Below are 9726 nucleotides of genomic sequence, written 5' to 3'. Positions count from 1 at the left end.
TGCAAAATATCAGAGGGCTGCCCTTTGACTCAAACAAGTGTCCGCTGCCTCTCCTGTACAAGGCTAACACTTCCTGGACTCATTAAGACAGGGAAGAGGAGGCCACAAAGGATGCACTGTGTGTTTGTGTGTCTGTCTGCTCTGCACCTACTTAGATTTGATCTCACTAAAATAAGTAATAACCTATTGAAATCACCACCAGCCGGGCGCTTTTCACTCCACTTTCAAAACAGCCGTAAACACACAAAGTACTGTACATGTTTTGATGGTGGCAGCTGGATCACAGCGCTGTCTGAATTTAAAAAATTAGTATTGACATGACAAATCTGAGCAGTTATGAACATGAACAACAAGAGGCCATTAAATCCATCAGCAGAGTCTTCAGGCTGTTTCAGTAGCGTCAGAGATGTTGGACAACATGCATTTATCTCACTAGCAGCAGGCATTGTGGAGAAAAGGTGTGAGGTCTTTTTTTTCTGTGAAACCTCTTAGCGTCCCATAATCAGGAGTGATAATGTGTCTCATTCTATGCTAATGTGTGTGTTTTACAGCTATCAGGCGACAGGTGATGATAGCACACGCTCAGAGATGTTCTGCTGTGTGCGGGTGTGTGTGCTAGCGTGCAAGTGTGGACGCAAGGCACCATTAGTGACTTCCCAGGTCCTCTTCAGGAATACAATGGGCGTCGAAATTGCTTTAATGGAAAAAGGCTAATGTGAGATGCACACACACATGTACACGTACACACACATGAACACACCGCCTTAGCAAATCACTCAAGCCGTTGAGAGGTAGAAAAAAGGGAGGATATTATCACTTACACTTGAAAAAACTAGAGATGGAGGAGAGAAAATAGACAGCGAGGAGAGAGTTGGCGCTGCTCTTCTTCCACTTACTTTGTGCTTCCACCCACTAGAGTCAGTAGTTTTCCAAAACAGAGGCATAGAGTCTGTAGTTAAGATATTTTTTTCTAACTCATCTGCCTTCCTTAAACATGCAGGTGTGATTTGCAAAGGGAGTCAAGAATGGTTAGGACTAATATATGTTACAAATCCTCTGACAGCGCTGCCAATTTTTTTTGTTTTGTTAATAGAGGTTATTTCAAAAGTAGGCTCAAAGAGTTAGATTTGACAAAGGGAAAAAACTGAAAACTGATATGAATTAACTGAGTAATCTCTATAAATCAAAGTCAGCATATAAATATACTTAAAGAGTGATATGCTTTTTAGTAGCAGACTCCTATTGGGTTCTTGAAGTCCAAGTTCCAAGATGACCAATCATCAAGCAAAAGAGGGACTTGCCAGCATCCACTCTCTAAACCATTGGCTATCATCCAACATAATTTTTTTATTTATTACAATTTTATCTACATTTGTAAAAACTGACTAAACCCATCCTCCTGGGTCTGGTCCCAAGGCCGGATAAATGGGTAGAGTTATGTCAAAAAAGGGCATAAAATCATTGCCTAATTGAACTTTTGGATTATCAATAAGATTTGATACTAAATCGGTTGGGAGATTGACTAAAGGAGACACCAAAAGTTTCTTCCACTGAAAATGCTACGTCCAGATGAACAGAATCAACCTTTTGAGATTGGTGGATGTAGTGAAGGAGGACATCCAGAGGGTTGGTCTGATAAAACTGGATGCTATGGGTAGGGTGAGATGGAGGCAGATGAAGAGACTAGCTGAAGAACAAGTGGTTTGCCCTGCACATCTGCTGAAACTCAGTAATACTGCAGGATTTGCAGGATTAATGAAGAACACACACAGGTCCATGTGAAAATCTTCTAACAAGAGTGAGGAGAAAGACGATGAAAAAGTACTGCCATGCTGTAAGATCTGACCAAACTGACCAAGAGAATTCCTTTGTGGAACAGGAGGGAAAGTGGCACTAAGAAGTCAGAGGAAACGATGATTTGACAAGAATTCCGCAAATACTCGAGCCTTTGGCCACTAGTAGCATGGCATACTGCCAGTTTAATGATTCCATCAGAAAAGTTTCTAGATGCTAATCCAGCATTTTTGCATTTCACATAACACTTTGGCTAGGAAGAGAGGGATTGTGCGGATTTAAGTTAAACAGAAGCTAGGGAGACACAATTGCGTGTAGTGTTTCCAAAGGCCGACAATGAAGTTCACCACCGAGTAAGCAAAGCTCACTTCACAGTAGCAACTATAAATACTGATGCACAACCATGCAGGACGCTTAAGCTAGCACACAGCTAACTGTAACAGTGGTGATGTTTGTTTTTCTCAGACATCATAAAGGTTCAGCCTTTAGTTTGCACTCCTGGTGACCTGCAAATGGGTAATGATGTGTTATGTTGTCACTTTAAAAGAACTCAGTACAACAGAATAATTTTATCCTGCTCTTTTCTGCTGACTTAGCCACCCCAAAACAGAAGACATGCATAAGATAAATGTGCCAATTTAAACATATAACAGCACAATATTAATATGTGTACCTAGTGAACTGGAACCTTCTATGAAAACTAGTTCCTGTTAGCAGCTCACTGCGAGGACAGCATGGAATAAAGCCGCTAAATATACAAGTGAAGAAAAGTGGGCTCATTAGCATAACATCAGCAAACAGCTCACGCTCTTCTTTTTAGACAGGTCCACACTCAGACACGCTCCTGCACTGCTCGGTAAGACAAGGCACGTTCCTCCTTTGCTACTAATGGTCTCATTTGTGCCCTGCTCAAGGCTGGCAAGGCCTGCAGCATCTGTTTGACTGGAGGCCATGCCATAAGGTGCCAGGACTCCAAGGATCCTCCGCACTCCCTCAAGAACACTGCTCTATGTCCTGCTAACCTCACCCCTTTATCACCCTTTTTACACTTCACCCTCAGATGTTGCTCTCGTCCCCAACCTTCGCATCATGATGTCCAGTTAACTCTAAATCCTCTGCTCAGTGCTTCATAAAATTAGCTCTCCTCTCCCCTCTTAGATGTTACTCATCACTATAGACTTACATCTTCTTCACAGCCTCTGGCACATCAAAGTAAAACCTCCCACCTGGTTTCTTCTTTTTTCCCCCCCTTCTTTAATCGCTTCTGCCCCCTCCCTTTTCCTTTCCATCTCCCTCAGATCCCTTCCCCTTGTTTCTGCCCCCCTTGTCCCAAGATGTGTGAGATGTCATCTACCTCCCTTAACCCGCCCCCCCACCCCCCCTCCTCTAAATCTCCTCCTTTGCTCTTTCCTCTCTCCCCCGAGGGGGAGCGAGACATCATCTGGCCAGGACTCTAACTTCAACTGCGTGTGTGTGTGGTAGCAAAATGTGTCTCATCGCCAGAAAGACTTGCGCCTTGGAGGAACAGACAGATTAGCGAGAAGAGTCTTGCTCCCAGCGTGCCATTCAAGCTACATTCCCAGGAACGTCTCCTCCTTAACAAGCATCAAATTCCCCTCCAGGTGGCCTGTGGCAATCCCCTCCACCCCAAATACAAGGAGCGCAGAAAGTAATCTGATGGCACTCTCCTGCTTATTTTTCGTTATCTCTTTTTTCTTTACTGGATAGTCAAACAAATTTCACCCCCCTGACACGGTACATCCCTAAGATGCTTTTGCATGCGTTTGTGGATGTTTGTACGCCACTAACAGGAGCCCCCGCTGAGACCTCTTTAGCCCGTGAGAGAGAGAGCGATAGTGGAGAGAATGAAAGGCGAAAAAAGAAAGAGTATAAAGGCCTAGGAGGAGACATGGTCAGGGGGAGGGGGAGAGAGGAGGGTGGTCTTATGACAGAGGGGGTCTGTGGCTAACAAGCGGCGTGGAGCCACAGAAGGTGTGTGTAGTCGAGCGTGAGGAAACATTTGAGACAGCGCAGGCCCACTGAGATGACCGTAGAGCTAATGCTATGTTAGTGAGCTGCTAACGGCATGCCTGGGCCCTGGCACGGTGCCCTTCCACACAGATCACAGAGGCCCAAAGCGCAATGAAAAGAGACACCTCGGGTCTCGAGGGGAAGTATTACTAGTGACACATCTTTTGGGCACCGGTTGGGACTCCTTTACCATCTGAGCCTCCCGTACCATGACTCACATGCAGGCATGTGGGTTAGATAAAGAGACCCCTAAATCTAATGTGGCGGCGAAGGTGAGGTAGAACAATGCTCAGAGCGGTAAAACTAACTGGCACTTCAAGTCGAGGTATACAGAAAAGGCTTTATGCAGCAAGACACTCTGAGTAATTTGACTTGAAGCGAGATCAGACATTTCCCAGGGCTGTACTTGCTCTCTTACCCAGCTGAGTGTATGCTGTCTTGATATAACACAAAACGTACAAGTCTGATGTTGCTTTCATGCCATATTGTTCAAATCGTTAACTATGAGTGACATAGGTAGAACAAACTTTTCCTGTCGTGTTTCAGCTTGTAAGTCAGAGATACTTACTGGAAATTGCTGACATCCCATTAATGAAAAGAACTGGAGACATGTTACCAGACTCTCAATTTCAGTGGGTAACAACCAGCTACAACAATATGCCACACAGTAAAAGAACGAAATGTATCTACTTTAACTTGTTAGTTAGCATTAGCCCTAAAGGTTAGCCTTAATGCTAACCACTTTGGAGAAATATGTGAATAAGGAGTGGGTTTTTTCTGTTCTCGCCATTAAACCCACAGTGTACGAACAGTAAGGACCTAACAGTCTTTGTTCTTCCATAGAATTTGAAAATGCCTCCATCCTAATCAAACATCAAACAAGCCTGAATGCCCAAAAACAAAAAAAGAAAAAAACATAAAACTTGATTTCATGATGTAACAGGTTTTTTTTCTTTTTAGGTTTTGTAGTACCCAATTTACCCACCTTTCAATTCATCATATTTTGCTATGAAAACAGTAAATAGGTGCAATGATTTATTGAAACGTGACAGTCAATATTTGGTATTTGGACCAACTTTATTCTTCAGCACAACCTGAACTCTTTGGCAAGCTTTCTTGTCATATCTTTAAGTAGTCTGCAGGAATAGTTCTCCGGGCTTCTTGAAGGACATTCAAAGATCTTCTTTGGAAGTTGGCTGACTTTTGTTGTGTTCTCTGTCGAGATGCTCCAACCCAACACTGCTTCAATATCGTTGAGTTTCAGGCTCTGAGAAAGCCTACCCATGACTGATAGTGCTTCATTTTGTGTTTTTTCTATCCAGGGATGTTTTTATCATATTGACAATATGTTTGGGATTATTGTCGTGCTGAAACATTAAACTTTTGCCTATCAGATACTTTCTAGATGATATCAATTTATATCTGATGGTACTTTTTGCATTTATAATTCCATCAGTTTTGACAACATCACAGTTTTACAGATGGTTGTAGACACTTGTGTTATTCCTTCCTCCTGATGACCTCTGTACTTTGAGGATGGTTTCAACCAAAAATTCCATCACTCCGTAAGACCTGTTGCCACTGATTTTTAGTCCAGATTCTGTGTAATTACATACTTTAGCCCTGTTCTCCTTCCTTAAGAAGAATTGTGAACAGTAGGTTGATCAAATAAAGGGCCAGATGCATCTCCGGTCCTATCTCTAGACGTCTTACTATTGACAGAAATACTTGCAACTTTCCATAGATTTTCAATCCTGTGTAGTAATGTTGGCATGACAGTAATAATAGAAATTTTGTTAAAAGGGTAGAATCTTTAATTGTTTCTCTGCAGTTTTCACACTTTATAAATTCATTCAGTCCACAGAACTATGGGACCTATGCTTGACATCCACAGTTTATGTCTTCTCTTCTTTGGGGTAAATGTTTTATTTCTTACAGCGATTTGGGATTATCTTTGAAAATCTTTTATCTTATCTTTAAAAAAAAAAAAGGATCTCAGGAGTCAAAAGTCAAAGGATGCAATATTTCAAGGTGGTGTCTGATGATCTGATGACCAGACCTACAGTGTTTCCAGTGGCCTCTCACTGACCCTGGTCATTATCTTAAGGCAGAAACCAGATCATTCAAATCTGCAGCAATACAGCTAATGAAGGACCACTGCAGGTGGAGGGAGTGGTGGTAGTGGTGCACACAGTGGGTCAATGATCTGTTTCCAAAAGCCTTAAGGCCAATTGGTGGTTAATCTCGTGGCTGTGTCTACACTGAACTGAAATCATGATTGTGTGCAGGCGCAGGAAATGTTTTGTACAGTTAGAACGCTGCTACTGCAGAGCTTCTTTTTCTCAGGCTAGTGAAGGAGCTAGGGTAAGAGACAGAGCTGCTTTGTGCTTTCTGATCAGATTAAAGTGTGAGACAGCCCAAGGCAGAAGGGCAGTGACCCCGCTTTAACAAGTAGTATTACAGCAGTTAATTAAAGTCAGACCAGGAGCAGATTAAGTTAGACCTTTTTATTTTTATCTTTAGTGGACCACTTTTGCCTTTTTTGAACTCGGTAAAATCAGAGTTCACCTTCTGTGTTATCTGAAATAACCTCACTAAAAGCCACCCAGCTACTGTAAACTACAGCAGATGGTACAAAGTTGAAATATCTTTTTCTTAGATATAAGATCCTGTTCTTATGATTACACATCTGTATAATTTTTATAGAACTTTGAAAGGAAAAAAAAAAATTCTGCTGATAACTGAATGATAGCTGTGCACACCTCTGTTTGTTGGGCCTTTTGCTTTTATTGGTGATGGCCTCCCCAAGGACGACACTAGAGACCATCGTAGTTTACTCTTTATTACAGGGCACCTCGAATCTATATTCACTTCTCCATAGATAAAAAGCAATAGACATGCTTTGTTGGGGTATGAAACTTTTCTGTTATTTAGATCTAAATATAATAAAAACTAAACCTGTGATGCATCATCCAACAGATGCAGTACCATCAGAAAATAAAGCTAATTTGAGAATGTACATCAGAGAACACAGACTTGCCGTCTGCATTTTAATTATTGTTTTTAATCCTAGAAAACGCAAATTCTTAAAAGAGCCCCTTAAAATTGAATAAATTATTAATTTTTACCACCTGTACCTGTTTTCACCTGCGCCTTGGCTTCTATAGCTGCTGACCACGTAGTGTATGTGTGTCTGTGCAATGTTGAGGGTGTGTGTGTTTGCGGCGGGGGGGGGGGGGGGGGGGATAATGAAGAGGCATTGTGTCTCCTCATAATGACATCATGGCTCTGACAGAAGCTGGAGAAGATGCCTGAGGTCTCGGAGCGGAACTCTTCAGCTCGGTGTAAGTGTATGTGTGAGAGAGTGTGAGCGTGTGTGTGTGTCCATCCCCGGGCGATCTGAGTCCTCCTGGGCTTTGTGAACGAAAGTCAAACCGTCAAAGACAAAAACAAAACCTGACCACCAGCAATATGAAGCAGAGGGCAGGCCATTTGGCTGCTGCCCGCACACTGGTGCCTCTGTGTGGAAGCCATGGGTGCGAGAGCTGAAGGGAGGTACATTTAAGGAAAGAGAGAGGTGGGAAAAGACAAGAGAGAGAGAGAGAAAGGGAGAGAGGGAGGTGCAGGAAGTTGCAGAATGGGTTCAGGGGTCAATTCAGCCTGCAGGCCAGGGTGATGCTTTCGGGGCTCAGAAAAAGAGGCCTCTGTTGCATCACGGGAGTCCTTGGTGTGTCCTCTTAATCTTGCCTCTGACCAGACGGGTCTCTCCCTGTGGCTTTGCACACACACAAAGACACATATAAAGCACATGCACCTTGGTTCTTTGTATGTTGGGAGCAACACAGAGAGAGCAGAATAGTCAAAGTATCAGTACAACAATTTTAAAATACTGTGTACTTAAGGTGTAATAAGCAACTGGAGGTGTGAGGTCCTCCTTAACTAGGTCACAGATAAATCTGAAGGACTGAAAAATGATTAATGAGGTGGGAAAGAAGACACAAACCTCTCCTAGATAAATCATTTGGAGTTTTCTTTAATCTTTCAGTTTTTATGAAATATTGGGTTATTTTATCAGCTACAAGCTTCCATCTGAAAAGTATTTTTTTCTTCTTGTGATTTTTAAAGTGGTCTTGTTCTCCAGGCTTTCTGAAGGTCTTTGAAAGTTTTTCTTTGGACATTGGCTGTGTTTCTTCTCACTTTCAATCTACTCCTAGTATCTGACCATTTGGGGATAACGTTTTTTATTGTTAAGACACTTAACACAAGCATAAAAAAACATGAACGAGCATTGTGTCTACACATAAAAGTGAAGTAAAAATAAACACTAAGTGAAAGTTCTGAAGCAATAAGGAAAAACAATTATGCCCTGCTGGATCCACTGAAGACTCATGGGAAATTTTCTCAGTGAAAAAGTGGCTGTCGAGAAGCCATTGATAAGGAAGGGACGCAGGACGAAAAGTCTGACATATGTCAAATTACACAAGAACCAGACTGAAAATCAGTGGCAATAGGTCGTACACAGTGAGCGTCAAAAGCGGTCTGTAAAACACAAAAACTGCACTCCTCTCACATTTTTCTACAAATAAAGTACAAATAAATAATGGGCGGCTCAGGACTTTTGCACAGTACTATCGTCGATTTTGTAAAACAGTTGGGTAAATCCTCAGAAAAAAAGAAGTTGAAAAGGTACAGAAAATGACAAATGACCCGGTGGACCAGCGAGCCCTCTAAGACTGCTCAAGGATGTTCTCCAAGACGTAGGCGTACATGTTTCCTTGTCAACAACCCAGGAAAGACTTCATGACCAGAACCTGAGGGAATTCACAACAAGATGCAAACCCCCCGGTGAGCCTTAAAAACAGAAAGGCCAGGTCGCAGCTTGCAGAAAACACAGAAAAATAAACTGGTTGAGTTTTGGAACAAAGTTCTACAATGGAAAAAAAAATTCTTTCTTTTATATCAAACAGGATGGAAAGCAAAAAGCGTGGTGACAACAAAAAAGAATCATCCTTTTATCTGTCAAACATGGTGGTGCTTATGTTAAGGCTTGGACACGCATGCCTGCTAATGAAACTGGCACGCCAGCATTTGCTGATGGTTTCACTGCTGACGGAAGCAACAGCATGAATGCAGACGTATACAGGCACTTTCTGCGTGCTCAGATTTAGACAGCTGAGTCGAAACTAACTGGACAACAACTCTAAACTTAGAGCTGAAGCAACCGAAGAGCTTTTAAATAGACGAGCAGGTAGACTAACGTTTCAGTCCAATCACCAGAACCAAACATGAACTCTAATGATCAGACTGAACCACCAAGAACTTAAGAAAGCTTTGAAGCTGAAACTTCAACTACACTAAAACTTTACATTTGTAAGTGAAAGTGTCTCACTGCAAACAGGAGTCATTTCTGAGCTGTAGCAGTTGTTAACGCCGATCACACAATCTGATGAAAATGTAACCAGGAACTAGAGAAATCATAAAAATATGCTTGGAGGGATCCTGCAGCTATTGCGAACCCACTGAAGGCATAACTCACATCTGCACTGAATAAGATTGACAGGCTTCTTCTCTGAACTGAAGTGAATCTCTTGCCCTGAGTGTGTGTGTAATGTGAGACAGGTCTTATGACAAGCACTAATAAGCCCAGACTCTTGACCCCGTGGCGGCTAAGCTGACACAGAGGAATGCACTACGACACTGCTAACAAACTCCTGCGACCTGTGCGTGGATAAGCGTGTGGCACGTCAGGTAATGGAGACAAAGCGGGAAATGCTTCGCATTCAGGTCACTGCGCTTAGACTGTAATTTTTTTCCTCAACATGGAAAAAGGCAGAATATTGATCTCTAAGAGAATTCTCTTTGATTTAAGATGTTTAATAAAAGCATCCCTTTGAGCATACA

This window comes from Aulonocara sp. 'chitande type north' Nkhata Bay, linkage group LG15, assembly GCF_057382095.1.
Source record: "Aulonocara sp. 'chitande type north' Nkhata Bay isolate Kocher_YH1m ecotype deep benthic linkage group LG15, A_spYH_male_GT1.1, whole genome shotgun sequence".
NCBI classification, from domain to species: Eukaryota; Metazoa; Chordata; class Actinopteri; order Cichliformes; family Cichlidae; genus Aulonocara; species Aulonocara sp. 'chitande type north' Nkhata Bay.
This window is presented reverse-complemented; position numbering follows the sequence as displayed.